General features: G+C 40.9%; 1 pseudogene; it reads right to left on the minus strand.

The window, feature by feature from the left end:
- Positions 1-6446: 6446 nt before the first annotated feature.
- LOC136306483 (nucleosome assembly protein 1-like 1) lies at positions 6447-7177 on the minus strand (annotated as a pseudogene).
- Between the last annotated feature and the right edge of the window lie 7618 nt (positions 7178-14795).

Genomic DNA, 14795 nt, shown 5'->3' on the forward strand with positions numbered 1-14795 from the left:
TTTAAACACGAGCTCCCCTATTCCCTGTCCCTCTTGTTCTTGGCAGCACCCATCTACTTTCTGTCTATGAATCTGACCTACTGCAAGTACCTCATATGGGTAGAGTTATACAGTATTTGTCCTTTTGTGTCTGGCTTATTTTAGTTAGCACAGTGCCCTCAAGTTTTATTCATATTGTATTATGTGTCAGAATTTGCTTCCTTTTTAAGACTGAACAATATTCCATTTTGATTCTTTCCTCTCAGAATTTTAAAGACATTATTTTGTTGTCCTCTAGCTCCAACACTGTTGATATGTTTACCCACATCATTTGGTCTTTGGATGTGGTTTAAAATTTTTCTCTAATCTACTGAGAACTGCTCTTCCTTTGATATTTTGAAATTTTGCCTTGATGGGGATCTTGTTATTTATTGTGTGTGGCTTCTTACGTACATATTCATTGTGAAGGGATAGTCACTTCAGTTCTGAACAGTGACTTTTTTTTTATTATATTTTCCTCTTTTTCTAGTTCTCTATAATTTGTCAGACATTTGATTTGAGCTTTCTTCTCTACTCATCTTTTTCTACTTATACCTCTGTCTTTTTGTTTATTTTTTCATCTGTCAGTGAATACTTGATTTGCTTCTTCCTTTTGGCTGTTGTAAATAATGCTGCTATGAACATGAGCATACAAATATCTGTTTAAGTCTTTGTTTTTTATTCTTTTGAGTATGTGCCCCAAAGTAGAACTGCTGGGTTATAGGATAATCCTGTGTTTAATTCTTTGAAGAACTGCCATGGTTTTTTCTATGCTTCTTCATTTTATATTCCCACCAACTTCTCTACATTCTCATCAAAACTTGGTATTTTCTGTTGTTGTTATTAGTGTTTTATAAATACAGCTATCCTAGTGGTATGAATCTAGGTAGTTTTTAAGACCTAGTTGGTGTTGGGTAAAAAGAATTTGTATGGGATCATTCTGTGGAGTTGTACAACTTTTTTCCAGAAAGCTCAGTGGTCTCGGTCTAGGGGCAGTGATCATGCTTTAGTTTTAGAACCATTGATTAATATGTAACATGGAATCGTTTAAGAAATAATCATTCTGGAAAAGACTAAGATATTTTTCTTAGCAACTACTATGTAAGGGATTTATCCATTTTGCAGTGGAACAGAGTGGGAAGACAAAAGTAGAAACACACTGTAGTTTCACTTACACATCATTTATAGCTAGTGCTACACGACTTTATGGTTAAGTTTAACACCAGAACTGTGTAGTGGCATATTGATTACATTGATGGGTCAGTCTCCTTTGAGAGCTTTGTTCTTCCCAATCTTTTCTTTTTTGTCTTGAAGAACTTTTGAACGAAAACCCCTTTAGCTGTTGTTAAGGAGCAATGCTGAAGCTGGGTGGGACCAATGGACATTGGTAGTGTTTCTAATAAGCAGAGAAGACCAGAGCTGACTTCTTGTAGAGAAATTGGGGGCCCCGCCCCTCTTTCTTCAGAGGCCCAGCATGTGACAGGACTGAGGTACAGTAGTAAGTCTGATAAAAACCCTGCAGGGCCTTTGTGCTGCATCTGGTACAGCATCCAGGTCAGGGAAGAGGAGAATTGTGGTGAATTCTGTGTTGCTCATACTGCATATGGACTCCAGTCTAAAATAGACTGTCTCAGTGGGAATTTACAAAATGAAATTATCTCAAAGGGGCAAATGGAAGGATAAAAAGTATGGAAGTCTTATATAGAACAGTTGAAGGGACACGTGGTATTCGGCTTGGAAAGGGAAAAGGCTGGTAGGATTGGAAGGAAGGAAAGAGATGAGTTATAAGAAATGTCTTCAGTCCTTTAGAAGAACATGATATACAAGAAAATATATTCATGATGTGTTGCTGTCATGATAAAGTATCTAGTTGGTTATAATTAAGTTATAGCTAGATTTGTTAGGTAGTTCATGACGTACAATAAAAGTAATTAGGAATCAACTGAATAGGCAAAAGCACTCATAGCAAGCTAAATCACATAGACGTTAATTCACTCATGGTTAAGATGAGTGGTTGACTAAGTCTAGGTCCTCACTTTGGTGGGGTCCCGAATGAACTTGCTTGGAGAAACAGAGTGCTTTGGGGAAGGTGCCAAATTATCATGGTGGATGACATGGAGTCTGCGTTGGAGTGTCAGGCAACTGACTTGTATTTACCCCAGCTACTTTATCTGGTTTGGCCTCTCGTCACGTCATAGAGTTACATTATTACACTTCAAATGTAAGTAGCATATGGGCTTGATAAGGTTGACAGATGGAGTTATCAGAAAAGGGATTAAATCTGTTCTACTTTGGTAATTGAGCCTTAAAGAGTGGGCTTTTATGTAAAATATAGTTAATCACATTACTTTAAACATGGTCTTGGTACGCAGTTAAAATATATGGAGTTATCTCAAAAGGGCGTAAACTGGTTACACTTAAATCACTCTTAGTTTCCTTTTTTACGTTTTATCTTAATTTGATTTTATGTTTACTTTAACAGTTGCCCCAGAAGGTAGTATTGGAACAAATGACTAGAAGTCGCAGGAAAATATTTTGGCTTTGTTTAAGGAAGAGCCTTTTGGAGATAAGCACAAAAAGAGAAGATGGTGCTCTAAGAGCTTTCTGCCCCTGAAACTATTGAGGTGAGACTAACTGACCCATGGATAGTGGTCTCAACATTCCTAAGACCAAGAGAGCCTGTGATAATCATAACCCGCTGGCTGTGAGGGGGAAGTAGTTAAACAGTGAAATCCTTAACTTCTGCTGCTGGGGAAGTGGGTGTGTTCAGTGTTGTTGCACATACAATTTCTACATAATGAAGGAAACCTATTTTCATCTTTTATTTCAAGCAATCTATGACCCTTTTCAAAAGAAAAAAAAAAAGAAAGATAGAAACTCAAGGCATACAGTTTATTGACACAGCAGAGAATGTTGAGACTAGAGCAAGAAATTGCTGTCCTAGAGAGAACCAGATATTAAAACAAACAACAACAGCAACAACAAAACCCCCTCAGCAACAATAACACCAGCTCTGGAGCACTCAGGCTGGAGGGCTTTCAGCAGAACCTTCCATGCATATTATCTGGGAAGACCTCAGTACCTTAAGGCTGGGCTTCACCGGAGTATACGAGTTTACTTGAAGACTTAGCAACAGTGGCCCTCCCGGAAGAAAGATGTGAACTTGGCCATGCTGAGGGCATAGTGAGAGCCTGGTGAGGTGCATAGAAGGACCATGTGACAATCTTCTAAAAATACTTGCAGATTCTTTTGAGGGGAAGATCCATATACTGCAAAATCTCTTCATCTCTTTTTGCAGAAACATTAAGGACAAAATTTGATTATAAGTAAAAGGACATAAGTTTGTTAGTTGTTTATGTTTGTTAATCTTTAGGGAGGCAAGAGAGTATTTATGGGAATTTCTAACATTATTGTTAATTTTCTTATAGACCCAAACTGGAATTCAGTTCTTCTTACTACTCACCAATTCTGGGATTTATTAGGCCCCAGTTCAGGCAGAGGGATGGCCCATGCTCCCTGCCTTTCCTCTCCTTTCTTGACAAAGTTTGCCCTCCTCCATTTGAGTCCCTTGCTAAGAGGTGATACTGTAGAGGGAAGGGGACTGTACTAATTACCTGTGGGTCTGCTTAAGTGAGCTGTGACACTTCATTTTTTCTCACCCCTTCCTACGTGCCAAAAACCACTAAAAGGAAATCAGATGTGTCGATGAGTCCTTTTTCACTAGTATATGGAAAGAAAAAGCAAACCATCAAAAAAAGCCCAACCAAACAAAACCTTTTATTGTTCTGAGCTCTTATAGATATTTTGTCACTGCTGATTGTTAATTACTGTCAGATAACACTTTGGGTGATTAATTGACCTTTCTTGGCCAAAACAATAAAGGCCATTTTACTAATACAGCAGAAAGCTGAGAGCACATTTTGTTGCACTGCTATTTCTATCACTGGGTGATTCTTCACCGTGCCCCCCTCTTCCTCCTCACTTCTGACCACACCTACTTGGGAAATAATTTTACAGATACTTCCTCTGCTTCATCGTGGTGTCTTACCAGAAGGCTTCAAGTCTCTTTGCAGATACTATTTTTGGAGTCATTAAGACAGATCATTTTACATTGAAGACAAGTGGTTTATTTAGTAAATGGAAAGAAACTTAGGAACAAGCACAAGACTTTACTCTCATTTCTAAAACCCCTCTGGGCCTCAGTTCACCTCTACTTTAAGCTGGTCATGGTAGACTTTATGTCAGAACCTGAATCTGTTTTCCTGGTGTTGCTAATATCTCATTTGGGGCTGTTTCTATATGCAAAATGCTGTTAAGAGATGAAAATATGAACCACGTTGATGTGACCTTTCTGGAACTCACCACATTGCCGTGAAGACAGATGTGTATATGCAGAGCTAATTTGGGTTGTCCAGGGTCCTCTCTCAGGCAGCCCGCACTGTGACATGGCTTCTGTTGTCAGGCAACTTTCTTGTCAGAATGCAGGTAACTCCCCGCATTAAGCTCCTGTCCTGGCCTTTCTCCTGAGCTCCATTTTTTCAACTTCCTCCCAGCTCTTCTGTGGAAAACACCACAGAACTCCCTGTGTTCGCTTCAAATTTGCTTTTTCTCTTGATTTCCTTACCTCAGTAAATGGTGCCTCCGGTCACCTAGAGCCACTTGGGCGCCTGAGACCCCCTCTATTTCAAAACAGATCGGATTCATCTCCTAGTCCTGTCAGTACCCACAGCTCTCCATTGCTGCCAGTACTGCTTATTCCATCCTCTCCTGCTCTCCATTATTTCTCACCTCGACTTTTGCCACAACTCTTAACAGACTTCTTAATCTAGTTTCTGACTCCTCCGATCTACTTTTCACCTTGCCTGCAGAAGAGTGATCACCAAATGGAAAACCTGATTCCATTACTTTGTAGCTCTTTAAAATTCTTCAGTGATTGTGGATAAAACAAAAACTCCTTAACAGGGTATAGAAAATCCACCTGGATCTGTCCGTGCCTATCATGTACGTGGAACTTGCTGCCTTTCTGTGTTTGGACTCTGTGTCTGGCCCTCAGTGCCCTGCTTTTCCACCAGCCCATTTTCCACTGCCCACCTTCCATGCCCTGCCTTTCTCTCCCATCCCCCTTCTCTGCCAGAATCCTTTCTCATGTAGAGTCACATTAAGCACCATCTCTCCTATAGCATTTTCTGAGTCCCTGTGTAGACTTTGCTTCTCACTGTGCTTTGCTCCACCCTAGACTTGCTTCTGGCACAACACCCTAACAGTACATGAATCTTATTTGTCGAGGGGCTGACTTTCTCATCATCTGTAAAGTCCATTTGCTGGGTATTACTTGCAGGTTTATACCTAGCACCCAGCACAGTACCTGCACCTAGTGTGTTCAAATAGAGTAAAGAATGGATTAATAACATCTTTCAGGGGCAGTTTTAGGGAACTTTTTTTTTTTTTTTTTCCTGAAGTTGGAAACAGGGAGAGACAGACAGACTCCCGCATGCGCCCTACCGGGAATCCACCCGGCACGCCCACCAGGGGCGATGCTCCGCCCACCAGGGGGCGATGCTCTGCCCCTCCGGGGCATCGTTCTGCCGAGACCAGAGACACTCTAGCGCCTGGGGCAGAGGCCAAGGAGCCATCCCCAGCGCCCAGGCCATCTTTGCTCCAATGGAGCCTTGGCTGTGGGAGGGGAAGAGAGAGACAGAGAGGAAGGAGAGGGGGAGGGGTGGAGAAGCAGATGGGCGCTTCTCCTATGTGCCCTGGCCGGGAATCGTACCAGGGTCCCCCGCACGCCAGGCTGATGCTCTACCGCTGAGCCAACCGGCCAGGGCCAGTTTTAGGGAACTTTTTAAATAGTAATTTTATTTCCTGTTCTTTTTTACTTCTCTTTGCTTGCTTCAGAGCCTAGGTATTTAATGCTTTTCTGCCAGTTTTATATTATTTCTGTACTCCTGCCCCACATGCTGTGATAATAGCTGAAAAATAAACAAAAAATCTCCAACTATATAAAATAAGTATCAAAGAATTAAATGTTTTATGCTAAAAGATACTATGGTATGAAATCTTTTTTTTTTTTTTTTAATTTTAGGCTGGTAAAACAAAAACAAGCAAGCAAACAACAAGAAACTTAAGACTGGCTTGTAAAGTGATGAAATTCATCCTTTCCAGGAAAGCAGCAGGTAGACCACCTTGCTTCACAGTTTCTTGTACTCCGCTGGGTTTTGATCCTTCCTTGTGTCACAGTCTGACTCATTTTCCTTATCTTCTTCTTCCCCTTTCTTATCTACTTTTTACCTTCTTCATCATAATCATCTCCACTTGCTTCTCCAGGAAAGTATCTCACTGATCTTGGGTTTATACGCTCATATAAAAAATGACCGATTTCAAAGTCTGCCCCAAGGAGAGCTTCAGCCTCATCATCCAGATCTCCTCTCTCAGCAACTCATCCTGTCTTTCTTTGTCAGCACTTCATTTGTGAAATATTTGTTGGGTTCAAAGTGAAATTCTAAAACAAAACTCATAGGCTGGCCAGCATTTGAGAACTTCACTTTAATGTCTTTCAAATGCTTCAGAATAGGTTCATCATGTTCCTGAACCATATCACTGAGCAAGTCAACATTCTTCAAAACAGTCAACACAAATTCAGGAATTCCCATGGGGTCTTGTTTTTCTTCATCCCTTTTCTCATCTTCAGTCTTGGCCTTTTCTTTCAGCACCTCTGAAATTTCATCTTGCTCATCTGGTTTCCATTCACATTCCTGCATAGGTTCATAAATTGCATCAATGATCTTGAATTGCTTATCAAATGAAGACTGATAGAGAACAGCATACTTTCTTTCAAGATCATGAACTTCCTCATATAACTTGGCTTCTATCTGTGCACATTTAACTTAAAGGTTTTTGAGAGCATCACTCATCTTTTAACTATCCTAGGCAAGCTTTCAACGTATCCTGTTGGTGTTTCTACCAGACCATCAAGTCTTTTTTGGAGGACTGCAAGAATCTGAGGATTTTGAATCATCTGATGCACTTCGATTTTTGTTTCTTTGCCAGTTTTTTCTTCTTCCTCCTTCTCCTCCTCCTCCTCCTTCCTCTTCTTCTTCTTCTTCTTCTTCTTCTTCTTCTTCTTCTTCTTCTTCTTCTTCTTCTTCTTCTCCTTCTTCATTAAGTGAGTGGTAGGGAGGCAGAGACAGACTCCTGCATGTGCCTGACAAGGATCCATCCAGAAAGCCTCCTACCAGGCAATGCTGACCATCTGGGACTTCTTCTCTGTTGCTCAGCAACCAAGCTATTTTAGCACCTGAGGCAAGGCCATGGAGCCATCCTCAATGTCTGGGGCCAACTTGCTTCAACTGAGCCAGGGCTGCAGGAGGGGAAGAGAGAGATAAGAGAGAGAAGGGAGGGGGGAGGGGTGGAGAAGTACATGATCACTTCTTCTTTGTGCCCTGACTAGGAATTGAACCAGGACTACCACATACTGGGCCAGCACTCTACCACTGAGCAACCAGCCAGGGCCTCTTCTACTTCTTCAACATCACCCAAATATTGATCAAGTTCAGCATGTTTGCTGTTGTAGATATTTGCCATGTTGTAAGAACGCCAAATAACGATGACTAGAACAGGGAGCTAGGCAGTGGGAGCTGCACAGTCAGTGACTGCATATGGTAGCTTAATTCAAAGGTGCTATGGACTGAATATTTGCACCTCTACCCCTCCCCCAAATTCATATGTTAAAGTCCTAACTCCCAATGTGATGGCATTTGGAGATGAGGCCTTTGGAAGATAATTTGGGTGAGATGAGGTCATGAGGGTGAGACCTCATGATGAGATTATTTTCTTTAAAGAAGAGATTCCAAATGCCTGACAGGTGGTAGCGAAATGAATAGAGTATTGACCTGGGATGCTGAGGTCCCAGGTTTGAAATCCCAAGGTCACCAGCTTGAGCAGGGGTTCATCTGGCTTGAGCACAGACTCACCAGCTTGAGTGCAGGGTTGCTGGCTTGAGTTTAGGATTGCTGAAATTATCCTATGGTTTCTGACTTGAGCCCAAAGTTACTGACTTGAGCAAGGGGTCATTAGCTCAGTAATAGCCCCCCGGTCAAGGTACATATGAGAAGCAATCAATGAACAACTAAAGTGCCATAGCTATGAGTTGATGCTTCTTACCTCTCTCCTTTCCTGTCTCTCTTTCTCTTTCTTACAAAAAGAAGAAGAAGAAATACTAGAGAGCTCTCTCTACCCTTACCCTTACCCTTACCCTGTGCATGTGAGCACACAGTGAGATGCCTGCCACCTGCAAGCCAAGAGAAAAAAACTCAGAATGAAACCACTTTGCTGGTACCTTGATCTTGGACTTCCCAGTCTCTAGAAAAGTGAGAAATAAAATTTTGTTGTTTAAGCCACCAGGTTTATGGTAAATGTATTTTATTATGGCAGTCTGAGAAGACTAAAACAAAAGAGAATATTTTAATGGTAGAATGGCATGTATTAGGGTAGACTGATGGGGAAATGTATTTTGCAATAGCTCATCTCTCTGTTTCCTTCCTTGAACCACACCATCAAGAAAGTTACCTTGAATTTATACAAAAATATAATATAATCTGATAAAATATCTATTAAGATTATTAAATATGGCTCATTCCAAGAAAAAAAAATTAAGCTCGCATAATTCTGAACACATTTTTGGGATGGAATTTTGTGCTAGTAGAAGAGCTGATCAGGGAACCATTTTCTCTTGAACAGTTTTAAAATAAAGAAAAATGTATCCCAGTGCTAGAAATATCTAGTATGTGGTCTGATTTTGTAACTGTTCTTCATAAATTCATGATTCTTGGATGTATTGTATGGGATAGGTGTGGTTTCTTTAATCAGACCTACAGAAAATAGGGACTTCTCTTAGCTTAACAGGAAATGGAAAATTGGCAAAAAAGAGACAGGGAAAGTTTTCAAATCAAATCACAAGACATAACCCGTTAGTGCAGGTTATTTCAAGGGAGGACTGAGACATTCTTTAGAAAATGGTGCTCAGCTCTTCCTACTTCTCATTCAGCTGTGGTGATGACAGCAACTTTATTTGTCTTCTACATTGACCACACCACATTTCTCCTGCCAGAAAACGACTTGGTAACAGGTGTTGGGAGGGGGAAAAAGCAGGGCAGGATTTGAGATGTCCTTTTGTGCTTCAGTGTGAGCCAAGATGGCATTGCAGAGCCAGCCAGAGGCCAGAAGGGATTAGCGTGGCAGCCTTGAAGCCACGATGAAGAAACATTCAGTACCAAATAAACAATCATATTCTCGACTTCTAGTTTGAAAGGGCAGATGTTCATGTCATTTTAATGGCAGAGTCCAAATGACATCTATTACTGTCATCTTATTAGATCTTCCTTAGACTTGGAAAAGAATTCACCTCTCTGTACTGTATTTGTTTGACTGAAGTGTGTTCCATGTTTTCAGTTTGCTAGGGAATGAGTACACAAATAATGGCGATACACTTCACATAAACATTGAAGCCCATTTATTATAATCTATTATTTAATCTCTAAACTAAAAATCTTCAGGGATTATGTATCATAGCATTCTCAAATCTCACTGCAAGTAATTCATCTCCTCTCTAGTTCTTTTAAACCAGTTCTTCTCAAACTATCAATTGTGAAGGAACATTTTAAAAATTCCTGTCCTTTGTAGACTCATACTTTTGTAAAATACAATAAAAATGAATCATTAAGGATAAAATAAATAAAAAATACAAATCTCAGTTTTTTATTATTAAATTCAGCAGACTTTGTCAAATTGCTATAAAATTTTGTCAATGCTTGCTCTCTGTTTTTGTTCTTACCTGTCATTGACCTATAGCATATAGGCAAATGACCACACTTTGAGTAGTATAGACCAATTATTAAATAAACAGACAGGCCCATAGGACTTCTTCTTGGCACTGTTGTCAGGGCAGAGGGCTCATTATCTTAGAACTGCCCAGAAGTTTCCAGCCTATCAAAACCTGGGAGCTTTTTTCTAGGTTTACAACCTCTGGGATCCCTCTGTCCATGGGAGGGCAGGGCTCTGAGACAGTGCTCCATATGAGTTGGTTTTCAGTTCTCTTTCATGGGGAACTGATTTAACTAAGCTGGCAAACTAGTAATGTCTATGAGCAGTGCCCTGGGAAAATGTGGCATTAGTGGTGTAATGTCAGGTGACTTTTATTCTAAATGACCACTGCTGTGTACTGAAGGCTTTTCAGGATGAGAATCAAAACACACAGAAGTGGTAAAAACAGTAAGTGTTAGTAGCTAAAGGTTATGAGGATTGATTGAGAGTGACGCCTCATGGGACAGGGACAAAGGTCACAAGTACCTGGAGATGGGGATACCAGGAGCAGAGAGAGCAGTGATGACAGGGAGTGTGAAGGGTCCCCAAGGAACACTTCTGTCGGAGGTTAGTTTTATTAATAAGGATTGTTAACAGTTTTTAATAGTTGTACCTCAGTGGTATGATTAATAAGACCCAGGCCCTCACCCAAAGCCTGAAGAATAACATGGGGCTTAGACAACAGAAGTCATTTTCTGATTTTGGAAAAAATAAACAAGATATATATTAATGTGACTCTTTTTAAACAAAAACAAATGTTATTTATTAGATTCATGATATTCTTTACTGTCCATCATTTAGTTGGGAAACTATCCTTAATACTCTTGTTTTCAGTTTACTCAGCACATTGTCTTAAGGATTCCAAATATTTTCACCTATCTTATTTCATTTTATTTACACATCACTGTTGAGATATTATTTATTTACATATTCAGTCAACAATTCTTTTTTTTTTTATAAATAAATTTTTATTTTAATGGGGTGACATCAATAAATCAGGGTACATACATTCAAAGAAAACATTTCCAGGTTATCTTGTTATTTAGTTCTGTTGCATACCCATCACCCGAAGAGAAATCATCCTCCGCCACCCTCCATCCAGTTCTCTCTGTACCCCTCCCCCTCCCCCTCTCCCTCCTTCCCTCCCCCCACCCCCCATAGCCACCACACTCCTGTTCATGCCTCTTAGTCTCGCTTTTATGTCCCACCAATGTATGGAATCCTGCAGTTCCTGTTTTTTTCTGATTCACCCATTTCACCCCGCACAATGCTACCAAGACTCCACCATTCTGCTATAAGTGATCCGATGTCACCCTTTCTCCTAGCTGAATAATATACCATGGTGTATATGTGCCCCATCTTCTTCATCTAGTCCTCTATTTTTTTTACAGTGATTAACAGCCTTTAAGCAAACTCTTGGCCAATACAGCAAGAATCCATGAATGAGTAGTGTCCTTAACATGTTCCCCAAGTCCAAGTTGGCCCCATCACCATGCCAAATCCCTGAAAAATGCAACCCAACCACAGTTCAGTCTGTTAGGAGCTGTCACAGGGAACAGGAGTCCAGGAAAGTTCCCCACAGGAAAAGTCCGCATGGCACTGGAATTGTTGTCACCATTCTATACTTTGCAGCTCATGTCCAAGTCCCAATGACCGCTGCTTCTAGCTGGTAATGATTCAGGCAGACTGGAAAAAGCCATTTGCAGCATGCGTGGATATGGAGCTTCTGTTCTCCTCTGCCTGGAGAGTTGAGACCAGGTTGCTTTTCCCTGGAGCTCTGTGACTGTGGCCTGGTAAAGAGAACCTTGGGATACACTAAGCTGGGTGGCAAAGGTAAATTCATAATACAAGTTGGCAAAAGGAGGAAAGAGAGCTCTAAATTAAGAGTAGGTCTCAGCCTGAAATATGAGTGGGGCATTGAGGTAGGAGGGATAAAGGAAACACTATATATTAAGCAAAGCAGCAGAAAATAGGACTATCAACACCCACAACAGAGATCTTTGAGGGAAGAATAAAAAACCTGACTATTCAGGCAAAACATAGTTAAGTGGCCCTTGTGCGAATGAGATCAGTTTACCTGCTTCTTGGAAGAAATACCCTAGGCTCGTCCACAGTGTCGTAGATGGGGCCGACGGCCCTGGGCACCTTCAGCCTTCAGTGGCAAACCCCAGCTTTCTGGGCAAGGTTAGGTCATAGGTGGCTGGAGCAGGGCTGGAAGAGACTGAACCCTCCCTTAGAGGAGCGAGGGGGAAGCCCACCTTCCAGTGTCCCTGTTTCCTCACAGCAGAGGTGTGTAAGCCTGGCAGGCTTTAGCTCAATGACCTTCCTTTCCACTATTGAAGCAGGACCCAGATGGCATCCTATGAGACCCTTTGGGGTGTTGGAGCCTTTAAGGGTGTATCCTAAAAGCTGGTAGTTCCCCTGATCTCTATTGGGCTTTTTCTGCCTCTAGGTATCTTAAAAGCCATTCTCAGAAGATCTCGCTGAGGGGTTTGAGGATCCCCTTCTGCCTATATAAATCTTTTCCATATATCTGGAGCTATTTGGAAAAAAACCAAAACAGTGTTATTAGCTAGATCTAATAAAGAAGGTAGTAGTTTGCAGGCGAAAAAGATTTGGTGTCTCCTGTTCATCAGCATTCAAAAGAAATGTAAATTTTTTTTTTTTTTAAGTAAAAAGCATGATATGGTAGACCCGTCGGAGTCATTGGCCTGGTGTGCAGGATTCCCAGGTTCGATTCCCGGCCAGAGCACACAGGAGAAGTGCCCATCTACCTCTCCACTCCTCCCCCTCTCCTTCCTCTTGGTCTCTCTCCTCCTGCCCGCAGCCAAGGTTCCACCGGAGCAAATCCACCCTGGACCCTAAGGATGGCCCCATGGCCTCTGCCCCAGTCGCTAGAATGGCTCCGGTTGTAACAGAGCAACATCCCAGATGGGCAGAGCATTCCCCCCGGTAGGCATGCCAGGTGGATCCCAGTCAGGCACATGCAGAAGTCTGTCTGACTGCCTCCCCATCCCCATCCTCAGAAATATACAAAAAATAAATAAATAAAAGAAAAAATACTAAAAAAAAAAGGGGGGGGCATTCCCTTGTGCTAAAGCACCAGGGAGCATGGAGTGAGCTTGAGTATGTCCTATGAAACATGGAGCTCTATGTTTCCATATAAGTCTTTGAAGAAGGAGGAACTGCTGAAATAGTTTATCAGCATTTGTCCCTAAGACAGCAGTCTTTATAGTGGGAACACCATACATAAATATTTGCTGTCTGTCTATAGATTAAGGGGAGAATATGGCAAATGCTGAAAAGCCATGATCTTTGTGCCTCTCCCCTCCCCTAACCCCCTCCCTCTCCTCCCCCCACCCTGTAACCCCCACACTGTTGTTCATGTCTCTGAGTCTCATCTTTATGTCCCACCTATGTGTGGAAACATATAGTTCTTGGTTTTTTCTGATTTACTTCTTTCACTCAGTATAATGTTATCAAGGCCCATCCATGTTGTTGTAAAAGATCCGATGTCATCATTTCTTATGGCTGAGTAGTATTCCATAGTATATATATACCAAAGCTTTTTAATCCACTCGTCCTCTGATGGACACTTGGGCTGTTTCCAAATCTTTGCTATTGTGAACAATGCTGCCATAAACATGAGGGTGCATTTCTTCTTTTCAAACAGTGCTATGGTGTTCTTGGGGTATATTCCTAACAGTGGTATAGCTGGGTCAAAAGGCAGTTCAATTTTTAATTTCTTGAGGAATCTCCATACTGTTTTCCACAGTGGCTGCACCAGTCTGCATTCCCACCAGCAGTGCAGGAGGGTTCCCTTTTCTCCACATCCTCGCCAGCACTTATTCTGTGTTGTTTTATTGATGAGCGCCATTCTGACTGGTGTGAGGTGATATCTCATTGTGGTTTTAATTTGCATTTCTCTAATCATTAGTGATGTTGAACATTTTTTCATATGCCTATTGGCCATCTGTGTGTCCTCTTTGGAGAAGTATCTATTCATTTCTTTTACCCATTTTTGGATTGGATTGTTTGTTTTCCTGGTATTAAGTTTTACAAGTTCTTTATAAATTTTGGTTATTAACCCCTTATCAGACGCTATGTCAAATATATTCTCCCATTGTGTAGTTTGTCTTTTTATTCTGTTCTTATTGTCTTTAGCTGTGCAGAAGCTTTTTAGTTTGATAAAGTCCCATTTGTTTATCCTGTCTTTTATTTCACTTGCCTGTGGAGACAAATCAGCAAATATATTGCTGCAACAGATGTCAGAGAGCTTACTGCCTATGTTTTCTTCTAAGATGCTTATGGTTTCACGGCTTATATTCAAGTCTTTTATCCATTTTGAGTTTATTTTTGTGAGTGGTGTAAGTTGGTGGTCTAGTTTCATTTTTTTGCAGGTAGCTGTCCAGTTTTCCCAACACCATTTGTTGAAGAGGCTGTCTTTACTCCATTGTATTGTCTTATTTCCTTTGTCAAATACCAGTTGTCCATAGAGCTGTGGGTTTATTTCTGAATTCTCTGTTCTGTTCCATTGATCTATGTGCCTGTTCTTATGCCAGTACCATGCTGTTTTGAGTACAATGGCCTTATAATATAACTTGATATCTGGAAGTGTGATACCTCCCGCTTTTTTCTTCCTTTTCAGGATTGCTGAGGCTATTCGTGTTCTTTTTTGGTTCCATATAAATTTTTGGAATATGTGTTCTATGTCTTTGAAGTAAGTCATTGGTATTTTCATTGGTATTGCATTGAATTTATAAATTGCTTTGGGTAATATAGACATTTTAATGATGTTTATTCTTCCTAACCATGAGCACGGTATAAGCCTCCATTTATTCGTATCTTCCCTGATTTCTTTTATCAATGTTTTATAATTTTCCGAGTACAAGTCTTTAATCTCCTTGGTTAGATTTATT

Source organism: Saccopteryx bilineata, chromosome 5 (assembly GCF_036850765.1).
Source record: "Saccopteryx bilineata isolate mSacBil1 chromosome 5, mSacBil1_pri_phased_curated, whole genome shotgun sequence".
Lineage (NCBI taxonomy): Eukaryota > Metazoa > Chordata > Mammalia > Chiroptera > Emballonuridae > Saccopteryx > Saccopteryx bilineata.